Here is a 20,979-nt window from a genome sequence, read left to right on the forward strand (position 1 = left end):
ACCTGTTTATATTATAAATACACTCCCTTCTTTCTTTCTCTTCTCATTCCTTTCTTCCATCCTACTCACTTTATCTGCCTACTCACCTAGCTTCCCTTATTCTTTCCTACATACTTTCTGGAGATGGATTGCTCCTGTCCTCTTGTAGGAAGTATTTACTTTTATCTTTGTTTAATGTCTAAGAATGTTAGGACTGAGAACCCAAGTTTCCTTATTTTCTCTGGGGATACTTGGTACATTATAGAATATAACCAACAAGTGACATATTGGACAATTCATAAAATAGAGTCAGCTTTCTTCCATAAATGTGAATATGTGTTCTTTAGAGAGAACATTTGGAAATATTCGCTCATCTCTTAGGTCATTGGCCACATATGCTATATAGTATATGTAGTGAAGTTAAAGAAGGAGTAATAGGATATTACTCTTGGAAGACTGAAAAATATGACAGGACATTTTTGGATGACTGCGATAATTGGTAATTGCCTACTTTGAACTTGACAATGTGTTAAGCCCTTAATATACATTAACTCTAACCTTACAGCAACTCTGGGCTGGTAGATGATGTGATCCATCTTATTGAGAAAAAAAAAATGATCATCAAAAAATCAAGGATTAAATCCACATTCAATAGTAATAAACAATAGAGTATTTAAATTATATATGTAGGTGATTTTATGATAAATCCAGAGCCAAAGGTACCAACTTTTTACTACCTACTTTTAATTTTTCTATCATTATATAAACATTATTTCTGTTTTTTACACCTGTAAGGGTTATTACAAAAATAAAGTGAAAAAACTCTGAAGATATGATATCAGTATTTTAGATGTCAATTTATTTTCTAATTTTTTAAAGTGGAAATAATTTTCACACTTGTAGGAAATAAGTAGTCAATAAGAAGAGGTCAAAAATATTCCGATGTGTTGTCATTCAAGACTTAAGTAGTGCTTTTCAGATTGAGGTAAGCATCTATCACCAGCTGTGTGAGCTCAAGGGAAAAAAAAAAACATGTTGCAAGAGTTCATTATTTTTCTCCATTTCTAGCCACTGTCCCTATTCAGGTATAGCAGCACAGATGGTGTTGTGGTAAAGACACATAACACTGTCAGGAGCTGTAACATATGGCACAAATCTGGCATTCCACGTTCCCACAAGTTTCAAGGTTAAGACAGAAACTTGTCACTTTCCTGACATTCAATTAACTTCTTTCCTTTGTTTTTACATTAAAATATGAAAGGATCTTTCATGAGATATTTTTTCCATAATTAACTCATTCCGATGACTTTATTTATTTTTTTATTTCACTAACATTGAGCTAATGATGTTTTGAATTATTTTACTGTATCCTGTGTTATATGATCAGTACATTCTTAGGAATTATTCCATTAGAAATTGAATTATACTCAGATACATTAAAGAAACTTTAAAAAGGGTCCATGTATGATGCTTTTGCCAAGTTTTACCTTCCTTTTCATATATGTAGTTTTCATACATATGGTTTACTTTCAAGTAAAAATGTGAATATACTTACTTTCCTCAGTAAATTATAAGTTTGTTGTAAGGTTTAGATATGAAAATATTCTTTCCTGGGAGTATAAATTATAAAATTTCATAGGACTATAATAATCTCAAAAATTGCATGATAAAGAGTTTCTACTAAGAATAAAAATAACAGTAAATATAAGGCAATGAAGGGAAAAATGTGGTATGCCATAAAGCACACATAGAAATAACTCTAAAATAATGGGCCCTCCTTCTGGGAGAAAGAGAAATTTTCCTTTGAAATTCAATAACTTATTCGTTTGCTCTCATAGTCTTCATCTAGATGACCCTTCATCATAGGGTACAGAACATGAGCCATCTTTCAGTGCAAAAAACTAAAATTAATTAGAGAAATTTTAAAAATGTATCTGAGTATAGAGGGTATGTAACTCAACATGCATGCTGAAGGGTATTGATGAGAGTGCTTTCCCATAATGGCTGAATAAATTTTCTCTTTTGGATGAGCACACTGGAGTAGAGGAATAGAATTAAATTGTTTGTTTTCAGAAAGTTACCTTTAGATTTCCAAAACATTGAACCTCAAAGGCTAATGTTTATAAGGAGCTGAAAGCTGTGTTATATTTAGGACTGCATAAAGTATCTTCTTAAATATCTCTGAACCAAGTTTGATTATTAGACAGACATGCTGTTTCTCAAATTCAGTTTCTCAAAGGAATTAACAAACTCAGCTATATTTTTGTGGACCAAATGGGAAATTTAAATTAGAGGATGGTGAGAATAACATGTATAGAGACATATCAGGTTCCAGAGAGATTTTGAATGAGGGAGATGATGGGAAAAAATCCAATATATTGGAATTGAAAGAATTTTCCATTAAATTTCAAATAAACATGTATAAAAGTACCAGTGAAAACCACGGAGTCCTTTTATTGGAGCTAAACCTAGAATCAACAGTGTCAAGAGTGTAACCTGGCCACCAAGAAATTAATGGTAGTTCACATTAATAGAGCTATTATACTCAGAAAATGGTTATAATAGGAATTGCATAATTTGGGTTTTATTACTTCCCCAGCTTTATTTTTCACCATTCATCTAGCTTGCTCTCTGAAATCCAGTCATAGTAAGTTTTGCTTCATTTCTCAAAGGCAATGTGCTTTCTTATTTCAGTGGTGGAAATTCGTTCTTGGTTTGATACTTCAGATTTCACCCTAGAGACCCCATGATCAAGTTTGTTGTCATTATGGATTCCTGCTGCACTCCATATTTAGTATTTAGTAATTCTGTCCTGATCACACTGCATTGAAGTTTTGCCTCCTTTCTTTGATTTCCCCCATTAGACTTTAAGATCTATGGAGACAGAGCCATATCTATTTTTGTGATCAGCATTGCACCTTCTATACCTCATAGAGTGTCTGGAACATATGTATCTATTGAGTTATAATGTTCAAGTAAGGAAAGAGATTGTCCAATCCATTGTATCTATGCAGACAACTACAAAATAAAGTGCTCTATTTTGGAATATCACATGTAAATATCTAGCTAAATAATGTACCCAGAGGAGAAGCTACCAGTAGGGATAGGGGAAAATATCCTATATATGACAGAACAGTTATCTTCAGTAAGAAGACAACCACTAGATAGGCTACAGTATTTTTTTTTTTAAACCATGGAAGGACAATTAGAAATGTTGTATGCACCACCAGAAGACATAACTAATCTTGGTGGATGGAAGTAACAGAAATATTAGTTCTACTTCAACAAAGAAAATATTATTTAATGATTACCTCTGTTAGATAATAGAAAGGGCTCTTCTGGCACAAGTTCTTTGTCATTGGAATTTCCACTTGTGTTGGAAGAATAGAAGCTTGTAAGTTCATGAATTATAAAAGGAGTAAGAGCACATGGTTTTGTAGGGGAGGAAAACTCATTTTCCCTCTACCCTTCTAGATTCTTGGCTGAGACACCACACCCCTCTCTGTAAAAAAAGACAGTTTAACAAGAGAAAAACAAACAGAAGAATAACATGTATATTTCCTGTATAAATGGGAGATGCCCAAGAAAACTGAGTAACTTCAGTTAATAGCCCAAGCCATCACCTTAAATACCATTTGCAGGGAGAGACATAAGAAGTTGAGGGGTGGAGAGCCATTTATGAAACGTTATCAGGCATAGCACAGTAAATTTAGAGTATGGTTGCTATGCAAATTTAAGTCCTTACCTTCTTCATTAATAAAAATTTGTAGAGATTTTTAGTCATCCTCTTCCTGGTACAGAGAGGGAGATAGCCTCATAAATGGAGATTTTGCCTTTAAAAATACATGTCTTCTGTTTCTTAAATACAATCAGCCTAAAATAATCCTTATGCCAAAGAGGCACATTTTAGGGTGGCAAATTCTGTTCCACTTCAGTTTTGAAGACATATTTAAGATTACATGAAATACATATCTGAGAGTACATAAATCTCAGATATGTAAATTAGGAGTAAACCACACTAAAGAAAAGAAACTGAATGAATGATAAACAATTTTTTGGCCACTGTCATCTTTTGAGGTGACATTCACCAGCACTTAATGTGGTCCAGACACTGTGTGTAAACCTTGCCATGACAGTTTTTAAAAGGAGATCTTCATAAACACCAATCTTGAGAATATTTGATTTTCCAATTATTATATATCCATCTATACTTATATATAATTTTGTGTTATATTTGGCAATTTTTCATTAAATTAAAAGGTATTTATTTAATAAATACTTACATGATGCTGTATGTCAGAAACAATTCTGTCTTTTATAAATAATAAATTATTTAACCCACATGGTAGGCACTGTGTTTATTCCGAATTTGCAAGTAAGAAAACTGAAGCACAAAAAAATTAATAGTTTCCCCAGCATCACACGTAGTAAGTCAAGTCTAAGACTCCAACCCAGATTCTCTTATGCAGTTGGAATCATCTGAAGAAACACCCCTGATCAAATGGCTAGGAGAAGCTCTACTATATTCATCTTAATTACTGCATACTATTCTCTTTTATGAACATCCTAACGTAAATGTTTTAAAACTGTTATTTTCAAACTTTTTGTGCTATTTTAGGAGTACTTTTTATAAGTAACATATTATTCCATTTTGAAACTTATCCAGTAGCATTTTATCTTTTAATTAGTGAGTTTAATCTGCTTACATTTATTTTCTTATAGGTATTTTGAGTGTGTTTCTTTTTTTTTTTTTTTTTTTTTTTTTTTTTTTTTTTTTTTTTTTTTTTTTTTTGAGTGCCAAACCCATTTATTATAGTTTTTAGAGGATGCCTTACAATGTACTCTGTACAAGATCATGTCATCTACAAAGATTGATGTTTTCCTTCTTCGTTTCCCATTTGGATGCTTATTTCGTTTTGTGCCCTCCTAATTGTCCTGGCTAAAACCTCCAAGTTTAATGTCAAACAACAGTGGTGAGAGCAGATATTCTTCCTTCTTTCTGATCTTAGGAAGAAAGCAGTCATTCTTTGCCTGTTAAATTTGATAGCTGTGAGGTGCTTTTTGGTTGTTTTGTAGATGGCTGTGAAGTGTGTAAACCCGGTGATTCACAGACCTGGGGATAAAAATATATGTATATAAAAAATATATGTTTATAAAAAATAAAAAAAAAATTATGTAATATGCTACATCAGTGAAATTAACAAAAAACTACATAATCATATCGATGCAGAAAAACACTTGACAGAATTTACCTCTTCATGATGAAAATACTCAACAAATTAGGTATAGGAAGAAACATGGTTCAGCTTGAGTGTGTTTCTTTAGTCTTACCTTGTGTTTTCCAGTTACGCTCTTAGTTTCTTGATCTCCCCCCCCCCCTTCCTTTTCTGCCTTTTGTTGAATTGAAGATTTCTCTATTCTCCCATACATATATTATTTTCTTCTCTCTGTAGGTTTAAAAAGTATAGATTATATATTTCCATGCTTAATTTAAAATGTTAAAGTTCATGCTTAATATATTGATATATATTCATCTAACAAACTTTATGATCATGCAATATTTCTATCTCTTCTTCATAAGGACTTCAGTATGTGTTAACTATTAATTAACTATTTCTAACAACTTATTGCTTACTTTTTTCCTTAAGCACCACACACAAACACACACACAGTATCATATAAAGATTTTTAGTTATTGAATGCATATACATATTCTAAAATTTTCCATTCACCAATGTACTTTTTACCCAATGCCTTTCCTCTGTTCTCACTTTTCTTTTAGTTAAAATCTGTTCTTTAATTATTCATTTACTGAGAATTTATGTGGTGAACTCCTCATCTTTGTATGAATAGTTTAGCTAGAAATAATATTTTTAAAAAAGATTTTATTTATTAATTTGACAGGAGAGACAGAGCAAGAAAGGGAACACAGTAGAAGGAGTGGGAGAAAGAGAAGCAGGCTCCCCGGCAAAGCACAGAGGCTGATGCGGAGCTTGATCCCAGGACCCTGGGATCATAACCTGAGCCGAAGGTGGATGCTTAACGTCTGAGCCACCCAGGCGCCCCAAAAATAATATTTTGGATTGATAATTATTTCATTTTAAGATTATAAAGGCATTTATTTAATCTATTTCTATTGAGAGGATATTTTTGCTTGTTTGTTTTGTTTTCTTCCTTCCCAGTTAATGCCATTTATTTCTGGCTTTTAAGATTTTCAGTTTATCACTGATGTGTGCAAATTCTCTATCATGTTTAGGTACACATTTTTTTTAAATTTATATTGTTCAGTACTTGTAGTGCCTTCTGAATCAGAATCTATATGCCATTCCTTTATTCCGAAATATTATTGCCATTTACTTTTTTCAAATGTAACTTCCAGTCCATTTCCTTTATTTTCTTTTTCTGAAACACTATTAGATTAGATATAGGCTGGAGCCTCCTTTGTTTGCTTTGTATTTCTTAAAATCTTTTAATTAATATTAACTACTTGTGTTTTGGGATGGTATTCTAAGTAAATTCTTGATTCATTTTCTTTTCTATTTTTTAAGACTTTTTTTATTTGAGAGAGAGTGTGTATGAGTTGGGGGAGGGGAACTGGGACAGAATCTTCAAGCAGATCCCCACTGAGTGTGGAGCTCCACATGGGGCTCAATCTTACAACCCATGAGATCATGATCTATGAGATTATGACATTAGCCAAGCCCATGAGTCAGTTGCTTAGCTGACTGAGCCACCCAGGTGCCCCTTCAATATCATTTCCAAATTCAGTAAGTCTTTCCTCAACTGTATCAACCGTTTAGAGTTTACTGAGGTGTTTGGGTATTTTTAGTGATACATTGTTCTTTATTAAGATTCCTTATGGGTCCTTTTCCTATCCCCTTGCTTTCTTTTATCTCTGCTTATTTTGTTGTTTAATAACTGATACAATTGTCATTTGTCTCTTTGAGGATGGTTAGCTATTATGTGCTTTATAGTTTTATTCATATAAACATTTCATTCTGGATAGTTTTAGGCTCTGATTGATGATTCTGAGAACTGTTTTTCTTAGTATTGTGTTTATTCATCTGTTTTGGAATTTTGGTTTTGAGTAGGACTTTCTCTCACTCTCTTTCTCTCTCATGTTCTTCCTTCCTTCTTCTTTCCCTTCCCTTCCCTCCCTCTCTTTCTCTTTTTCTTTCTTTCTTTCTCTCTTTCTCTTTCTTTCTTTCAGTATGTTTTCCCTTTCTTATTAATCAGTGTGTTGGTTACCTCTATTTTGCCCTTGAGTGCTTATGTAGGTCCTGGCCTTAGAGTAACAGTTTGGTGCTCTCACTCATAAGCAAGGAACATAAAATGACCATCAAACAAGTAGGGAACTTGGTTCATTTCTTATTTACGAAAGTGTAACCTCCTGCTTTCATAATTTCACAAATTCATGTAATTCATGGCTCTGGGGAATAGATTCTTTTTTTCTTTTTAGTCTTCTTTAATAGTAAGTATTAGGTTTAGCTCTATAAATCCATTTTATGGGAGCACTTTTAATTACCATGGCCACAGAAAAATTGACCTCTTGTCACTGCCTGATTTTGAAGTTTAATCCCAAAAGATCAGAGGTTGTAATTCTACTCATTACCTTATATTTATGGCTCATGGAAATATCTGTCTCCAGTTTGTGAGAGCTACTATATCATTATAGTTTTCTTCCCTTTCTATTTTATGTGTAATTATTATGTGATTCATGTGATTTTACTGTCTTTTTAACAATAATTCTTTTAATTCATTAATTGGTCATCTGTATTTGCTTCTGTTTATGATCATAGAGGCACTGTACTTGTTTCAGGATATTGGTTAAAATAGCATAACTGGACTTAAAACAGTTACACAGTATTGCTCATGGGCAGTCAAATACATGTATACAATATGGAAAATTGTATGGAAAAAAGCAGAGAGTAAACAGTCTTTTATGGTATACCCAGGTACATCAGTGAACTGAACTTATAAGGATGATGGTTTGACAATCATTGGTAGATTTATATAAGTGGTGACTGAGTTTCAGCAAAACAGCATCTATAATAAGAAGTTAGTTTTGTTAATGTGAATACCATTGGTATTATTGTTTTGTTTGTATTTAGTTTGTGAACGTTTTGGCTATGTAAGGAGTACATACACATACAGACTTTAACCTCACTCTGGAAATGATCTTAATTATTCAATATAATAAATATAATGTAAAATAAATATTACATATGTTTCCTTTTAAAGGGAAAAACTCCAACTTTAAGTAACATTAAATTCTATGATCTAATCCTTAAATTAATTATGTGAGGTAGACTCAGCATTGATCTTGCTTCCCACATTCAGGTGAGGAAAATGAGGAAAAATATCAAGTGATTGTCACAAGATCAAATAACTAGTAAGACAGGATATAAATTTGTTTGGAGAACTCTTGCACTTAATGACTGAGAAATGTGCATAGACACATGGAGAGAGAGAAAAAAAGTCCATTTGTCAGGGAATGACTTAATTTCATCAAAGCTTTACCATTTGTCCAACTTACACTTTTCTCCAAAGTTCTAATATACATTGGAATTAAGGATAAACAGAGCCTGGGCTTCCTATTGTGCATAACCAAAACCTGAGAGGTAAAGTGTAAGTCCGATAAAAATGAAATTATATAGAAAATTTTTAGGTAATAAATCACTGAGAATACGTATCACAGTTGTCCTTAAAATTGTCTATTTTGTACACTTCCCCACCTTTCTTCTAGGACCAACTGTTTTTAGGTACAGAGAAGTTTTTGATATTTCTGAGAAAAACCTTGGCAGTGGGAAAACATTTTAAGTATGACTCTGCCTGTGTGTGTTTGAAATGGTTTAAACAAAAAAGAGAATGATATTCAGGTTTTCTAAAATTAGGTAGTTGAAAAAATACTGTAGAAAATTTTAGGATGATGGTGATATTGTTTGAGTAGAAAATTAAAATTTCATTGAATATAAACCTGCTATAATATTATTACCCCACTCGCTTTTACCCATTAGATTTTGACTGCTGTAATCAATTTAAAATGTAACTTTTCTTTTCGGAGCTAAAAATGATTCCTATCTTATTTCAAATGAATTATTTGTCACACTTACAAGATCATTTCATGGGGAAAAAAAAATGTTCCTTGTTGCCATCCCTGTTCCTTTTTAACTGAAGGAAATGGTGTACTTCTTAAAAGTTCTGATAAGAACTCTTCAGTGATAATTAATATTTGACTTTTAAGATAAATTAAATATTTTATTCATAATATAATATTTTAGTATATAAAACACCCTGTCTTATCTTGTGAAGGAAGGAGAGAAACAATTAGTACAGACATATTATATCTTGTATATAACTGTATTTCAAATCTTTGGTGATAAACTTAATTTCAATTTTATAAAACATGTCTTTTTTATTATCATTAAGGAAAGCCATAAGCCCAGAATTTTCATTAGATGCCCTTTACCTCAGATTTTAATTAATTGTTGCTACAAAAAGATAAATTCATAGCTATTCAAATTCAGATAAAAATTAAATAAACAATATATAGTTAAGTATTAAAATTTTAAGGAAAGCCCTTGCCAAAAGATTTTTTTTAATGTAGAAAGATTAAGATTTTAAGCATATTCAACAGTATCATACATTCTGCTGGTGATTCAAAAATCAGATATAAAAATGTTAAATTAAGAGTGGAAAGTCAATAGCACATGTCTGGCACTCAAAATTTTCCAATAGTAAAGGCAACAATACATTGTATAAATAGTATGAAATATATTCAGATGCATTACCAGTAAGTCTAAGTTAAAAATAGTCCCCCTACTCACTGCCATCTCTTAAGTCAGTAGGAGTGTATGGAATGTCATATATTGCTTGGACATTTAAACTGTATCTGCCAGACAGCCTCCTGAATTCAAAATGAGACAAAGTCTTTTTACAGTTGACTCCTGAACAATGTGATGGTTAAGGGCAGTGAACGCCCTCTATGTTGGGTGCCCATTGAAAATTTTGCATATAACTTTTGACACCTCCAAAATGTAATTACTAATAGCCTATTGTTGACCAGAAGACTTGATAACATAAACAGTTTGTTAATACATATTTTGTATGATATATGTATTGTATACTATATCCTTACAATAAAGTAAGGTAGAGTAAATACAATGTTATAAGAAAATCATGAAAGAAAGAAAATACACTTAAAGCACTGTACTGTATTTACTGAAAAGTATTTGTACAAGTGGGCCTGCATAATTCAAACCTATGTTGTTCAAATGTCAACTGTATTCTTTTTTTGGCATGGGGGTGATGTGGGGGTATTAAATGTGGGCAACAGAGCTAAGAAATATTCATGGTATAAAAAATATAAGTCAAGGTAAGAAATTAATGGCTTCAAGGCAGGTATTATATAGGTATTATATTGACTATATGTTCAGTTCAGTCGTGACCTATATCAGTTGTTTTTAAATTACTTTATGATGTTGACCAGTATTAAGAAAACTCTAACAAAATATAAGAAAATTTTAAAGGATCAATTATATTTAGCATACTAAATTTAATATGACAGAAAATACTCAAAAAGTTGAGAAAAGAACATTTCTTTAACATATAATACTTAAAATTGTATAGATAATTAGTATGTGCCAACTTTTTAATAAATGCTCTATATACATTGACTCAATTTATTCCATATATAGTAGGTTACATGTATTTTCATTTTTATATGAATTAACAACAAATGAACCACAACATACTTCCTGATAATTTTGTTTATTAGATTTGTTGGTAAAGAGAATCAAAGTTTTGGGAGGGCATCCATGTCATCCACAATGTGAACTCCAAAATAGAGGTTGTTCATGCAATTTTATAAAATCAGTATATTTCAGGGTTAGTGACTCAGCATAGCAAACCCTAAATATGTAAAAAGGTAAAGTGACCTCCAATCAGTCATGAGCTCCAGAGAATCTTGACTCTCTCTCTCTTTTTTATAAGATTTATTTATTCATTTGAGAGAGAGAGATAGGGAGAGAGAGAGCACAAGCAGGAGGGCAGAGGGAGAGAGAATCTCAATCAGACTCTACAATGAGGGTGAAGCCCCACATGGGGCTTGATTTCATGACCCTGAGATCACAATCCTTATCTGAGCTGAAAACAAAAGTCAGACATTTAACCTAACAAGTCACCCAGGTACCCCAAGAATTAAACCCTCTTATTCAATATTTGTTTGGGGGGCTCTTTTATTTAAGACTTTACACACATACACGCAGACACTATCAATTTTAGGAGAATAAGAAGAAAAGTTCTGTTGCTTTTATGAAATATTTACTAAATATTTAACAATAATATATAAATTCTACATACTATACTATATATGCTATAAATTGTGTTTTATATGTATATATATAATTGAACTATATAATTCAATTCAATGTAATTGAAAACAATTTCATGGGTATTTAACGTGTGCCAACATATTTCTAAATGCATTGAAGGCTTTACTCAATTTATTCCATATACAGTAGATAGCATGTAATTTCATTTTTAACAAGGAAGGAAGAGAATCATAAACTTGGTGTAACTTTGAGAAGTCAGAGCATATGCCCCTAATGTATATTAACTACATGAACATACATATGTATAAGTACAATTAGAGTATATCATGAGTGCACTCTTTTTCCTTTTAAGGAATTCATCCCTTCTCCACAGAATTGGACAGTAAGTCCTCTGATACAGGGAGAGGAGAGTGAGTCTTCCTCTCTGAGATACCACGTCACTATCCTTTCATCCTGCAGTTCTTTCCTGCTTTGTCTCCCAACCCTCCCACAGATCCTACTCAGACCACTTTTATTTAAGTGTTGTTGTAATCAGAAATCTTTCATTTACACTTTGTCATCTGGTTCTATATATTATTCTTATATAGTCTATGGTCTTCATGTATCTAAGATTAATAAATCTGTATCATCAAATTCCAGTTCTTTTTAAAACTACGTTAGTGAGCTTTCATTCTTTTTTCTAGGTTTCTTGAGATATAACTGACTTATAACACTGTATAAGTTTAAGGTGTAAGGCGTGATACTTTGAAACACATAAACTGCAAAGTGATTATCATGGTAGGATTAGTTAACATCTCTATCACCTCAAATAACTGTCCATTTTCTTCTTGTGGTTAGACCATTTGTTCTCTGAGCAACTTTGAAGTATATAATATAGTACTGTTAAGCATAAGCACATGCTATGCATTAGATTCCCAGAATTTATTCATTTTATAACTGTAAGTCTGTACAATTTGACTGACATCTTCTCTTTTGCAACACCTCTCAGCCTCTGGCAACCACCATTCTACATTCTGATTCTATGAGTTCAGATCCTTTAGATTTCACATGTAAGCAATATCATACAGATTTGTCTTTTTCTGATTCATTTCACTTTGTGTAATGCCCTCAAGGTCTATCCATGTTATTGCAAATGGCAGGATTTCCTTCTTTCTCATGGCTGAATAATGTTACTATTAATATCACATGTGATATTAATACTTACTAATATTATATATAGAGAGATCTATAGATACATAGATGGTCACATCTTCTTTATCCATTTACTCACAGGTGTTCACTTTTGTTTCTGTATCTTGGCTATTGTGAATAATGCTATAATGAACATAGGAGTGCAGATTGTCTTTTTGACATCCTGATTTAAATTCTTTTGGATATAGACCTAGCAGTGGGATTGCTGGGTCATATGGTAGTTCTAATTTTAATTATCTGAAGAATCTCTATATATTTACATAGTATTTACATGTACCAATTACATTCCCACCCACTATGTATATGGATTCCCTTTTCTTAACATTCTCACCAACATTTATCTTTTGTCTTTTTGACAATAGCCATCTTAACAGGTGTGAGTGGTATCTCATTATGGTTTTTCTTTCCACTTCCCTTATGGTCACTAATACGAGCATCTTTTGATGTACCTGTTTCTCGTCTGTTTGTCTTCTCAGTTTCTTGCCTATTTTTAATTCAGATTTCTTTTGATATTAAGTTGTATGTGTTCTCTTTACATTTTGAATATTAACTCCTTATGAGATATATGATTTGCAAATATTTTCTTCCATTCAGTGATACGTTGCTGTTTTTGTTTTGTTGATTTTTTTGTTTGTTTTGTACAGAAACTTTTTAGTTTGATATAGTCCCAATTACTTGTTTTACTACTTGATGTAGTCCAAATTACTGTTATGTATGCTTTTGGTGTCATATTCAAATAATTGTTGCCAAGACCAATGTCAGGGAGATTTCCCCATATGTTTTTTTCTTAAAGTTGTACCATTCAAGGTCTTTAAGGTCTTTAAGTTCTCATTCCAGTTTGAGATCATTTTTGTGACTGATGTAGAATTACAGTTCAATTTCATTCTTTTGCATGTGAATATCAGTATTTTTAGCACCATTTATCCAAGAGACTATCCTTTACTCATTGTACATTCTTGGTTCCCTTGTCAAATACTAATTGACCATATATACAAGGGTTAATTTCTGGGCTCTTGATTCTGTTATACTGGTCTATTTTTATGCCAGTATACCATACCATACCATACCATACATATTGTTTTGATTAGTATGGCATTATAACATGGTCTTAAATTGGGAAATATGATGACTCCAGCTTCTGTTTTTTTCTCAGGATTGCTTTGATAATTCAGGGTTTTTGCAGTTTTTATTTTTTAAAGACTGGCTTCTAGTTTAATTCTGATCATTTTTGCTTACTTTTATTCTTATCTTTGTTATTTCCCTCCTTTTGCTAATTTTGGGCATAATTTTTTGTTTTGTTTTGTTTTGTGTTTTTTCTCCTGATTTGTTGAGCTTTAAAGGTAGGTTGTTTGAGATTCTTTCCTTCCTTCCTTCCTTCCTTCCTTTCTTTCTTTCTTTCTCTCTCACTTTTCATTCTTTCTTTTTTTTTAATATAATTTTTTATTTTTTATAAACATATATTTTTATCCCCAGGGATACAGGTCTGTGAATCACCAGGTTTACACACTTCACAGCACTCACCAAAGCACCTACCCTCCCCAATGTCCATAATACCACCCCCTTCTCCAAAACCCCCTCCCCCCAGCAACCCTCAGTTTGTTTTGTGAGATTAAGAGTCACTTATGGTTTGTCTCCCTCCCAATCCCATCTTCTTTCATTGATTCTTCTCGTACCCACTTAAGCCCCCATGTTGCAACACCACTTCCTCATATCAGGGAGATCATATGATAGTATCATGCTTAGCGAAATAAGTCAGGCGGAGAAAGACAACTATCATTCTTTCTTTTTTCCTTCCTTCCTTCTTATGTTGGTTTATCTATAAACTTCCCTCTTAGAATTGCTTTTGCTGTATCTCATAAATCTTGGTGTTCTGTATTCCCAATTTTCATTTATCTAAAGATATTTTTTGGTTTCTTGTTTGAGCTATTCTTTGACCTACTGCTTGTTCAGGAGTACATTGTTTAATTTCTACATATCTGTGAATTTTCTAGCTTTCCTCCTGTTAATTGATTATCAGTTTCATATCACTGTGGTTTGGAAAGATACTTGCATGATTCAGTTTTCTTAAATTTGCTAAGACTTATTTTGTGACCTATCATATGATATATCCTGGAGAATGTTCCCTGTGCTCTTAAAAGAATATGTATTCTCCTGCCACCAGATGGAATGTCTATATATGTTTGTTAGGTCCATTTGGTCAAAAGTATAGTTCGGGTCTAACTTCTCCTTATTGATTTTCTGTCTGGATGATTTATCCATTGTTGAAAGTGGAGTATTGAAAATCCCTACTGTTATTGTTCTGTTGTCTTTTTTTTTCCTGTACATCTTTTAGTATTTGCTTAATATATGTAGGTGTCTGATGTTGGGTACATAAGTATTTTTTATTGTTATATCTTTTTGATGAATTGATACCTTTATCATTATATAAGGACCTTGTATTTCTTATTAGTTTTTGGCTTAAAATCTATTCTGCATATGATTATAACTACCACAGCTTGCTTTTGTTTTCCATTTGCATGGAATATCTTTTTCCAACCCTTTAAGGGTTGATGTTAAAAGTTGAAGTCTCTTGGCAGCATATAGCTGGGTCTGATTTTTTTTTTTTAATTCATCACTTTGTGTCTTTTAATTGGAAAAGTTAGGCTATTTATATTAAGGGTAATTACTGATGGGTAAGAACTTCCTGATGTGTCTTATTAATAGTTTTCTGGCCTTTTCATTGTTCATTTGTTCCTTTCTACGTCTATGTTGTCTTCATTTGTGAACTGATGACTTTCTTTCATGGTATGCTTCCTTCTCTTTTCCTTTAGTGTATCTGCTGTTGATTTTTGCATTGTGATTACTGTTAGGTTTGCATAAATCATCTTATAGATTTAACAGTCTTATGTCATGCTAATAACATCTTTTACTTCAATCACATACAAAAGTTATATCCTTTTACACCCTACCCCATGTTCTGTATTCCTATTACCCAAAACATAGGTCCCTTGGTATATGGTGCTGGCTCCCATAAATATTACAAATAATGCCGAATTGTTGTTGAGTTTGAGATATTACAAGGGACATCTTATTCGACCATGTTGCTCCAAACTCCATTTTGTCCCAGGGTTCTCTCTATAAATATCTTTTGAACATCCTATGAATATATCACATGCATCTTAAATTAAGTGTTCATATCGAACTTCTTTTTAAGATTTATTTATTTTATAGAGGTGGGAGAGGCAGGGGAAGAGAATCTTTCAAGCAGATTCCCCACTGAGTACAGAGCCCAATGTTGGGCTTAATCTCAAGATCCATGACATCTTGACCTGAGCAGAAATCAAGAGTTGGACATCTAGTGGACTGAGCTACATATGTGCTCCTCGAACTTCTTTTCTTAAGCATATCTCTCACCATATTTCTGCTCCTAGTTAATGGCACTAATATCCTAATTAGTGAGTTGATTAGTGACTTTTCAAGTTGCCTGGAGCTATTCCTTGCATATCCTCAGTCACCAAATTCTGTTGATCTTGCTTTTAAAATATATTTTTAGGGGCACTTGGGTGGCTCAGTTGGTTAAGTGTCTGACTATTGGTTTTGACTCAGGTCATGATATCATGGGTTGTGGCTCCCTGCTCAGTGGGGAGTCTGCTTGAAGATTCTCTCCCTCTACCTCTCCCCCTACTTGTATGCTCTCTCTCCCAAATAAATAAATAAATAAATAAACCTTTAAAAAATATTTTTACATCATTCATCCTAAAAGAGGTCACTTTTCACACCCAAACATTGCAAAACCTTCCTAATAAGTCAACTCTCCACCAAATTCATCTTTCTTATTGCCATTTAAATTTATTTTCTGACAGCTAAAACAACAAAAATATCTTTTTATTTTCCTACTTAAAATATTTTGATGGCTATATTATTTATAGAAACAATCATCATGGGGGGTGATGAAATTTCCAAAAGGCATAGAGAAAACTGACATAGACTAGATCCAGACTTCAAATACCATATATACTCTTTCCTAAACTAATCTAAATTGTGGCTTAGGCATCAAAGCTTGTCACCCTTTCCCACTTTAAAAAGAAAAGCATGCCTTGTACCTCTTATTGAGCATTGCATGAGCAAATAGAAACCTGCTGCTGAACAAAAGTACCATTCAAAATGTTGGCATTAGTTTTAGAAAGTGAATGAACCTAATGACTATATGACAAATCCCCTTTGAATCAGATGGCTGTCAATTTTTTGTTTTCAGTAAAATCACCTGGTAGACCACTAAAAATAATTTTTGAGGTAATTGTTATGTGATTTTTACATATAACTCAAAATGATTTGTAAGAATTGAATGGCAGACAGAACATAATTCTTTCTATACCCATCTACATATTAGTGACCAAATTTTCAAGGTTTGTATCTATAAAATAAAAATAAATATTTTATGCTTATTCTAACAATAGGACATCTTTGTTCATGGATATATGAACTAATTGTAAAAAAGTCTTGTCATAGTTACTAAGAATATAGCTCAATAGTGTGTTGTTATTTTGAGTAATTTTTGATTGAAATCTGTAATATTTTATGTTGTATAGTAGTAAACTTTATGCTGAAAATTCATCCTAGAGAAAAAAAAATATCTAGAGTCTTTATGAACATAGGAATTTTTAAAATCAATTTTTCTTATTTTTATAGCAAATTATGATAGAATAGATGATAAAATATTCCGGGATATGAATGTAATACTGGAAAAATAATTCCTTAGGGAAAATGGAATAGGAATATGAATTCAAGGGGCGCCTGGGTGGCTTGGTAGGTTAAGCCTCTGCCTTTGGCTTAGGTCATGATCTCAGGGTCCTGGGATCAAGTCCTGCATGGGACTATCTGCTCAGTAGGGATTCTGCTTCCCCTTCTCTCTCTCTGCCTGCCGTTCTGCCTACTTGTGAACTCTCTGTCAAATGAATAAATAAAATCTTAAAAAAATATAGGAAATATGAATTCAAGAGGAAAAATGAATGATGTTTTCAACTACTAAAGAAGGACATGTTCTGGAGGTTCCTCAAAGAGTTGAAAATAGAGCTACCCTACAACCCAGGAATTGCATTACTGGGTATTTACTCTAAAGATACAAATGTAGTGATCTGAAAGGGCATGTGCACCTGAATGTTATAGTAGCAATGTCCACAATAGCCAAACTATGGAAAGAACATAGGTGTCCATCAACAGATGAATGGATAAAGAAGATGTGGTATATATATACACATATACACACATACACACACACACATAGGCACATACCATGCTATACTATGCAGCCATCAAAAGAAATGAAATCTTGCCATTTGCAATGATGTGGATGGAACTAGAGGGTATTATGAATAGAGGGTATTATGCTGAGTGAAGTAAGTCAGTCTGAGGAATACAATTATCATATGATGTCCTTGATATGAGGAATTTGAGAGGCAGAGTGGGGGGCTTGGGAAGTAGGGAAGGAAAAAATGAAAGAAGATGGGATTGGGAGGAAGACAAACCGTAAGAGACTCTTAATCTCACAAAACCAACTAAGGGTTGCTGGGGGGAGGGCGGTATGGAGAGGGTGGTTGGGTTATGGACACTGGGGAGGGTATGTGATATGGTGAGTGCTGTGAAGTGTGTAAACCTGGTGATTCACAGACCTGTACCACTAAGGCTAATAATACATTATATGTTAATTAAAAAAATAAAAAAAAAATTTAAAAATTAATATAAATAAATAAATAAAAAGGACATGTTCATGTATTTTCAAAATAGATGATGATTTTCGTATTAACTACAGGAATTAGATTTTATTCAATATATTTAAAGTTTATTTTAAATTCAGTGTTATTTATAAATCCCTAGACATTACATCTTCTGCTATTAAACTTACAAGAAAAGTTTAAGGTATCAACCTAATTTTAGGGGGTGTGTCAAGCAAAAAAATCATAAAGATACTGAAACGTAGAATCGAGTAAAGCCAAAATTCCTTATGCAGCTACACATACTTAACATTTTAGTATTCCTCATGTCCTAACATTTTACCTCTCATGTTCCAGTTGTGCTAACAAGTCATTGTGACTTTACTGGTCTCCTGGATTTTGTTTCTTCTGCTTAGAACCATCTCTCATCTCCCTTTTACTAGAGAGAAACTGTATGTAACTTTGATGCCAATCACCTGACAGTAACTGTCACATTGTAGATTCACATTAATAAAATTCATTTTTGTTTTTTGAATTCATGAGACATGCCAGGCAGTGAGCTAAGCATTTTACAAGCCCTGCTTTCTTTAATCCTCACAAGAATCTTAATGATGTTATAACCAAGACTCAGAAAGGTAAGTCTGAAAATTTACCTAAAATCCAGTAAGAAATGAGTCTTGTTGATTAAATTAATAACCAAATAAATTATGAACATCATATTCACATACCAGCCTTGCACACATTTCATATACTGTGTTTTGAGTAGTACGTTTAGAATCCATGCTAGATCCACCCCATTTCAAAAGTTTTTATTCAATGCTTATGATCTTGATCTTTAAGAATCCTATTTTTTAATACAATGTTTAACTTATTCTCATCATTCTTGCATCACTTTCCTGATTTTGTTTTATCCAAATACTCCTATATAGTTCTTTAACTAGTGTTTCTCTTTATATTGAATTGAATGTTTTTATCTCTATGGTATTTATTTATTTACTCACCACTACTAGTTGACTATCTGTATTGCTGATTATAAATAGGGTAAAAGCAAGTACAAAACAGTATTATCAAAATTCAGCTAAACATTATCATGAGCTATGCCTTAGATTCCTTTTCTGTCTGTTAAAGATTACCAGCAATTAGAGATGTGTTAATGACAGGTTGGTGCAAAATTACTTTTAGCCTTGATTTAATCAGGATTGAAAGATTATTGAAAAGACTCACTTTTTATGTTATTCGACTTAACTTAATGACATGACTTTGTGACCCTTAAAATTATTTTGGGTACTCTGTGAGATAGGGCTTGTAAAATATTTAATCCAGTGCCTGGTATATCTTATTTATTCAGTAAATATCATATATTCTTATACATATCCCATTCTTTGTAACACAGTTGAGGGTTAACACTATCTTGCTCCTATGGAATGGGATCAAATGGGAGCCTTCTCCCTAGAGTTAGCTATAATTAACAATGAAGGAGTGAAAATTGATTGAAAATCCATAGGTTGACAAAGCACACCCTATTTATCAACTCATCATTTGAACTGTCTCTCATTTAACATATAACATAGAGTTCATGGAGATTGTTGATCCTTTCTGGGTAATTTCTACCTGCTGCCATGCATGTTAATATTTACAAAGTTTCTGACAAAGAAAGGCATTGGAAATTTCTGGAGAGTATTAAACTTAATTGAAAAAACAGAGTAGGAAAGGGGGCTATATTGAATTTGATTCACTAAAGAAGCAGAAGCTACTGGATCAATGTATACCTTCAACAGAGTCAGAGTTAAACTTGCCTCAAGATGTCACACTATTAAGCAAAGAGCAATGGTGTGTAACAATTTCTGGAAACTGAAAGAGGAGAAAAGAAATTGTACTTCTGGCAACTAGTTCACAATTATTCAAGAAATGGATTTTTAAAAAAATATTTTATTTATTTATTTGACACAGAGAGAGAGATAACAAGTTAGGCAGGGAGGCAGGCAGAGATAGAGAGGGAAGCGGACTTCCTGCTGAGCAGAGAGCCCAAAGCAAAGCTCCATCCCAGGACCCTGGGATCATGACCTGAGCTGAAGGCAGAGGCTTAACCCACTGAGCCACCCAGGTGCCCCAAGAAATGGGTATTTTTGATACTGGAAAGAGAATAGTAAATACAAGTCTATTACTGGACTTAATATATGCTGCTGAGAAATTGTGTTTAATTCCAATCATATTTAATATTCACTGAGAGTATGATTATTTTAAAAATCCATAGTGAATCTTTTGCAAATATAGACAAAAAATAAAATGTCACACATTTTATAGTAAAAAGTTATTATACCTTCCATATTTTATTAAATTCCTTGCTTTATAAAACAAAAGGCTAGAGCATTAGGATTCCCCCAATTATACTAATCTATCAGACTCCCATGCCTATATTAGCTATATTAATTAATTAATTAGTTAATTAGGGAGAAAATTAAGCACAGGTATTTGTAAATTCCTAACAAATATCTCTGTACATAATTGAAAAGGTAAGTATATAACCCGGGTCTCGTGATTTGCCAACATCGTAGTAGAGACACTGCCAGCCCAGCATACTCTGGAGTGTCCAGTTGAAGTTGACATTTACGAAAGAAACTGAGTAATGAAGTTTACTATAATTAACAATGAGGAGTGAAAATTGATTGAAAATCCATAGGTAGACAAAGCACACCCTATTTATCAACTCATCATTTGAACCGTGTCTCATTTAACATGTAAACACCATCTGTGTTAGTGCTTTCCTCTCCAAGGCCTAAAATTGT

This window comes from Mustela lutreola, chromosome 5 (genome assembly GCF_030435805.1).
Source record: "Mustela lutreola isolate mMusLut2 chromosome 5, mMusLut2.pri, whole genome shotgun sequence".
NCBI lineage: Eukaryota > Metazoa > Chordata > Mammalia > Carnivora > Mustelidae > Mustela > Mustela lutreola.